The sequence below is a fragment of the Rattus norvegicus genome, chromosome 7, assembly GCF_036323735.1.
Source record: "Rattus norvegicus strain BN/NHsdMcwi chromosome 7, GRCr8, whole genome shotgun sequence".
Lineage (NCBI taxonomy): Eukaryota > Metazoa > Chordata > Mammalia > Rodentia > Muridae > Rattus > Rattus norvegicus.
This window is the reverse complement of record NC_086025.1, coordinates 73010864-73017456: the sequence shown is the minus strand read 5'-3', so window position 1 is coordinate 73017456 and position 6593 is coordinate 73010864.

The following is a 6593-nucleotide window of genomic DNA, read 5'->3' as shown; positions in this document are numbered from 1 at the left end:
CATGTGAACATGTTAAGAGACCTTAGTGTTCTGAGTTTTGCAGGTTGATGGAAGAAAGGGAGACACTGCAGGGTGTATTACAGCCTTGCTGGGCATAGGGAGATTCAGCCTCTGTGGACTGAATCTGGAACACCTCATAAAAGTGTGTTTATAGATTGTTACACAAAAGTTGCTGTACTGGCTGATTTTGTGTGTCAACTTAACACAAGCTGGAGTTACCACAGAAAAAGGAGCCTCAGTTGAGGAAATGCCTCCATGAGACCCAGCTATAAGGCATTTTCTCAATTAGTGATCAAGGGGAGGGCCCAATCCATTGTGGGTGATGCCATCCCTGGGCTGGTAGTCCTGGGTTCTATAAGAAAGCAGACTGAGCAAGCCATGGGGAGTAAGCCAGTAAGCAGCACCTCTCCATGGCCTCTGTATAAGCTCCTGCCTCCAGCTTCCTGCCCTGTGTGAGTTTGTTGGGAGTGACACCCTTAAAATCCTCCATTATTGATGTTAATATTATGGTTAGAGTTAAGTATGACTGGGTTCATGGAAAATCCCCAGCCAACTGCAGAAGACTAATACAAATCTGGTGGTCAGGATGAATAATGATATGATAAAGTTGTGACCTTGCTGAGAAATACATCTGACGTCAAGATGCCCAATGCGATGACCTGTAACTTTTCTGAAAAACCAGCATCCTGCTGACCAATAGATCTGACAAACCTGTGACCTTTCTAACATCCTGTTAACGTCAGCCGATTGACTGACCACAAGAGAGCCGTGTCCTTGGCCTGTGTAAATGTTTCCCACTTATCTTTTCCCTCTGTTACCCCTGCTATGGTATAAATTCAGCCTTGGGAAAAAATAAAATTGTCGCCTTGATCAGACTCTTGTCTTGGCATCCTTCTTCGAATTTCTTGTCCCCCATTCTCTTCCAGGTACTCTCTGCACCCTCATTGACATGAGTTCCCGTCCTGACTATCTTTGGTGATGAACAGTGATGTGGAAGTGTAAGCTGAATAAACCCTTCCCTCCCCTCTTCTTCTTGGTCATGATGTTTTGTGCAGAAATACAAACCCTGATTAAGACAGTTGTTTTTTTTTTTTTTGGGTAATATAAGTTCTTCTTCCCAAAATCCCTACTCAAATCTATATGTTTTGTGAATGAAGACATTATGCCCCTACAATTTTACCCTTTGTCATGTACTGTTTGCAGTGCCCCATAATGCAAGACATTTCAGACGTGCCAGGACTGTCTTGTGACAGAGTCAAACAGAAGCTGTAAAGCTCCTTCAGAATAACAACTCTGGGCACAGAAAACAATCACTGTTCGCCACAAGGATTCCTTCAAGGTCGAAGTACTTCTAGAAAACAACTATTCACTCCAACATCTACCCTAGATACAATGAAAAACAACTATTTCATTCTAATGTTTACCCTAGATACAGTGATTCTACTAGAATTCCACTATAAGCAGTAGAGGCCAGAAGTGGGTATTCGTCATCGAGGGATATGCCTTTAAGGGTTATTAGATCTTCTGTATATCTCTTTCAGCAGTAGATGAAGGGTTTGTTATCTATACATTGCCATGATGATGTGCTCCCCACAGCCAAAGGCCTAAGAGCAGTGCGTCTATCCCCATCTGGGCCTGAGCCAGAATTGCTCCTTTTCTCTGTGTGAGTAGACTCGCCTCAGGTATGTATTACAGTGCTGAGCATCCGGCCAACATATTGCTTTTTATCACACTAGTTCATGCTAGTTCTAAATAAATAAAGCAAACAATAATGAGGCTTTATGCATTGTATGTATGTCAGCGCATGTAAATCTGAATAAATAAGCAAGGCAGAGAATGATACTCAGTTTTTAAATGTTGCTGGTTTTCCCAAGCCCGCATTTTATCTGTGTGCTTAATCCAATTCTCCTAGCTCATCTTGGGAGACAAAAGAAGTTGACAAAAGCAGATAGTAGGTCTTCTCTGTATCATCAGTCACCCCGCGTAATCCCCATCCTCTTAGCTAGCAGGAACCAAGTCTGGGACTCAGGATCATGAAGGAGCTTAGTAATTCGTGCTTCTGATTTTCTTCTTGTGACAGTGATTCCTTTGATTCTTGTGATCTTGGCTTCCACTTACCTCCTCCTTTGATGTACAAAACAGTTAATTTCTTCTACATTTCTTTCACCGTTTTTGCATTGCATTTTTATAAACAGAGAGCAGAAGGTTTAGGGTTGCTTTTGAGGTTTTTTTTTTTTTCACCTCAAATTGGGCCTTTGTAAAATTCTTTAATCTTATATAAAATTCTCCTACTTTCCATATTTCTATCCAAAAGAAGGAGTTAAAATAAAGAGAAGAGCATCTAGACACTGCCTCTGGGGAGGACATTTCACACAGTGCTGGTAGCTTGTCAGACCCCTTGCAAGGGCAATGCTTAGGACGGAGCCACGCCCTGACCTGGACTGCGGTGCTGTGCGTGTCTCTGGCCTTCCGCTTAAACTTCATGTCACTCTCCCCAAGACGGACTGGAGGGTGACGGCCAGTCACTAGGCCTGATTGCTCCGCTTTCCAGCGTGGCCACATCGAATGAATCTCCTTTTTCTATTATTTGCTCATTTAATTGTCCTCCCAAGGAAGGGTGAGGAACCTGGCTTATTAGTGCTGCTATCATTTCCAGAAAGAAAACTATCTGAGGCTATTTACTTGAAGGTTATACAGGCTTAGGCTGTCAGTCTGCTTCATTTCTCTTTTGACATTCTCTATATCAGAGGGCTGCCGTTCCTTCATTGACAATCTTCCCAGCAATTTTTTTCGTTAATTAATTTATTTGTTCACTTTATATCCTGATCAAAGCTCACCTCCCTCTCTTCCCATCCCCCCCATACACAGTCCCTTCCCCCTTCCCCCTCCCCTTCTCCTCTGAGAACGGGGAAGACCCCCTGGGTATCACCCACCCTCGCACATCAAGTCACTGCAGGACTAGTTTTGCAGCCACTGTTATTAACTGTACTGGAATTCTTGATTCTCAGCTGATGAGAGCTTTCAATCAGATTTTCTTCCCACGGCCCACAGAATTTTCTCCGTCTTCCTAAGCTATCTCAAACTGATGGCCAGACTTCCCAGTCAGTGACTTTAACGCAGAATAAAAAGATTACTTCCTCTGGTGTGGGTATATAGGCTGATGTCTACATGCAGGGGAGGGCTGGCACCAGTTAGGTCAAGTCCATGATTGCACAGTAAAAAATTAAGTCGGGGACAAGGGTTTTATAAGGCAGGGGAGAAGGAGAAGGAAGGAGAGTCAAGATGGAGATGGAGAAGGATGACCCAGATCCGGGTGGTCTTGTATTGCCAAGGTAGCTGGGATGGATTTCTGTAGGCAAAGTTATCTTAGCAAGGTGGGAGGTTTACATCCTTATCAATTGGTTATAAGTTTATTGTGTGGATGTATTGCGGATTGAGAATTAACATATAAATCTCATTGTTGGGTTGCAGTTTGTTGAGTCTTGATTTTGTCGGGTTGTTGGGAGTTTATACCATAATTATTAGGGGGCAGATTTGAGAATATAAACAGAGCAGCGGCAGAGAGCTACAACAGAATAGCAGCCTCCGGGACCAAGGGGTGGACGCCGGAAATGTGAACAGAGTCCACAATAAGAGAGCCCAGAGATAGGCGGTCTCTGTCTGAAACTGGTGTGGCAGTGACCCCAGTGGGTCAGAGAGTACTTTGGGGGCAGCGTGGAGCCGCTGAGATAAATTAGCGCTGATTCCTATGGCCCGCTGGAGCCGGAACTGCCAGGGAACACGCGGGAACCATTCCATCTCTTTTTTATTTTTACCACAACCTGGGTAAATAGATTAATGCTCAGATTTGTGGTTGGTTTTCATGGAACTTCAAAGGCATCTCAGTGGCCAATCAACAAATCTCTTTAATTCTGGAGTTTTAAATGATTCCAATATCTACAAAATACAAAACAAACCACTTTCCTAAAGAATTTTCTCTTCCCACAACTCTGTGAAAATAGATGGCTTGGTTATTATTATTCCTACTCTAGACACTGACAGATCCAGATCTACCCAAAATGGGGTGCAGGGTCAGTGTGAGTTCCTGTTTCTAAGCTTCAAACCCTACGGTCCTTCTACCATATCGACATAATTTGTAGAGAAGTAGATACTGGCTGGCTTTGTCAACAATGCTGTTCAAATTAACTTTGTGCATCTTATCCCTACTCCCTGGTTCTGTTTGTTTTTACCTATGTGGGTTCACTCGATCCCTCTTCCTCCTTCTGTTGAGATAAAATACACAGAAGGCTTGTCTCCTTCAGCTGAGAAGGGAGTGAGGCAAGACACTGAAATAAAATAGAACAAGAGGAAAATGAGGCACAAAACCTTTTTCCTATTACGTACACTTGAACAGAGACAGCTTTGTGATTTAAAAGATAAAAACCAAAAACTCTCAATAGCTTCCTTAACTCCTAGTGAACAATAAGGGGAGATCATTTGAGTGAAAGGACCACTTGGAAGATTTCAAGAACTGATGTGTAAGTCAGAGTCACGTGTAGAGAGCAATATGGCTGTTACAGGAAGTGGGTTGAATGGGCCATCTTTTATTCTTGCAAATCCCGTCTTAGCTTATGACAGGCACTGAAAGCAAGAGCAAACCATGTCTCAACAGCACCCTGTGTGCCTAGCATAAATCAGTGAACAATGAAAAGTAAAAATCCCACCCTCAGAGAAGCATGGTGAACTACAGAGTAATGGGAGAGTCCATGTTAGAATGTTACTGCTATACAAAGAGTAGAGCAGGACACGGGAATTGGATACACGAGAATTTACAGTGCTGTTTTAAATGGAATGGTGGGTAGACCTCAGGAAGAAAGTGATGGGTACTTAAGCAAAGAGCTGAAGAAGGTGAGGCGATTAGCCAGAGCCAAGGAGTGTGAAAGTCTGAAGCCTGAGTGTTGACAGACTTGGAGACTAATACGGAGGTTACTGTGAGGAGGGAAAGGGGGAAAGGGGAACTGCTTCTGTCAGACATTAGAAGCCAGTGTGTGGTTTGGGGCTGTAACTCTCAGCGGGAGCCATGCTCCTGTAAGGTGATGAGAATGTAGGACTGACGGCAATCACTCTGAAGGCCTTGGCAAGTAAGCACAGAAGTAGGAACATTGAGGAAGAATGAAACATAGGTCCAGTCTGTAGACTACTTCAGTTAATGGGCTTAATCCCTTCTACTATAGTCTAGATACTGACAATAAAACATGTTCATTGCTCACTGTGTAAATTCTACACCATAGTCATGCACCACCTTTAAAATGGGGAGATACTTAGAATTGACTGTTTTCAGCTTTGAGGTTCTAGAGGAAACACCAAAACAGGAAGAGGGTGGTGTTTGTTTGTTTGTTTGTTTGTTTGTGTTATTCTATCATCCTGATCCAGGAAGAATGCTCCTCCTATCCTGCCTGTCCCAAGGGTGCCACTGCGGTGTGTGTGCACCACGGGAACAACTGGGTGGTTTTAACAGTTAGCAAATTTAACTCTCTACAGACCTTGATAATCAAAGCCCTGGTAACATCTCATCCTTTGCCCATGGGGTACAAAGTGTCTGTAAATATCCTCAACATCCCTAACAAAATTCCTTGATCTTAAAGGGCTTAGAGGCCAGCAGTAGAAGACAGAGCTAGAAACTATAATTATCAATTTGAGGGAAAAAATGAATGCTGAGCACAGAGAAGTGTCTGAAGCACACACTGCAGGGGCCCAGCTCTACATGACTAGCGCAAAAGGAGCCATTCAATGAGATGGCATCGGGTTTCTGCTTTAGGCGAGTGGAGCTTGGGGGAGCAGAGATGGAAAGGTGTGATCCCAGATGTGGCGGTTTAAATAAGAAATGCCACCGTAGGCTCAGGTATCTGAACATTTGATCTGTAGTATGTGGTGATATTTGGGAAGGTTGTGGGAGATACAGACCTGCTAGAGGAAGTAGGTCGAGGTACTATGTGTGAAATTGTGTCTCTGTCCTTCCTCATCTACCTAAGTCATTCTTTGATGGGCCTTAATAAATAGTCTGATGGCCAATTAGCTGGGCAGGAAGTGGAAGATTGGACTTCCTGGGAGGGAGAAAGGAACTCTGGGAAGAAGGAGGAAAGCTTCGCTCGGAGAGGGAACAGATGGGCCTAGAAGGTATAGCCAGCCACGTGGCTGGATGTGGTTAGGTGGCTGGGTCAACTCGGACGAGCTGGTTGGGAGTCTGCCCCGCTGAGAACTAAGGCTTTGAGATGTTAAAAGGTCTCTGTGTGGTTATTTGTGAAAAGGTTGATTAAGGAATGATTATCACCATATTAATTTCCAGCATTAATTAATATGTACAGGAAGTAATAATTTTAATCTACAGAAATAAGTCTCTGTGAGTGGGCTTCACCCCATTTCCTATTTGCTCCCTCTGTGATCTCTCAACTTCCTGCTTCTCTTAACACTCCTGCCCTTGCTGCTGCGTGAACTTGTACCACCAGAACGGAACCTTATGCCTCCGCAACTCCAGTAAACTCTTTTATTAATTGCTTTTGGTTGTGGTGTTTCACCGAAGCAACAGAAGAGTAACTAATATCGAAGTAAAAAAA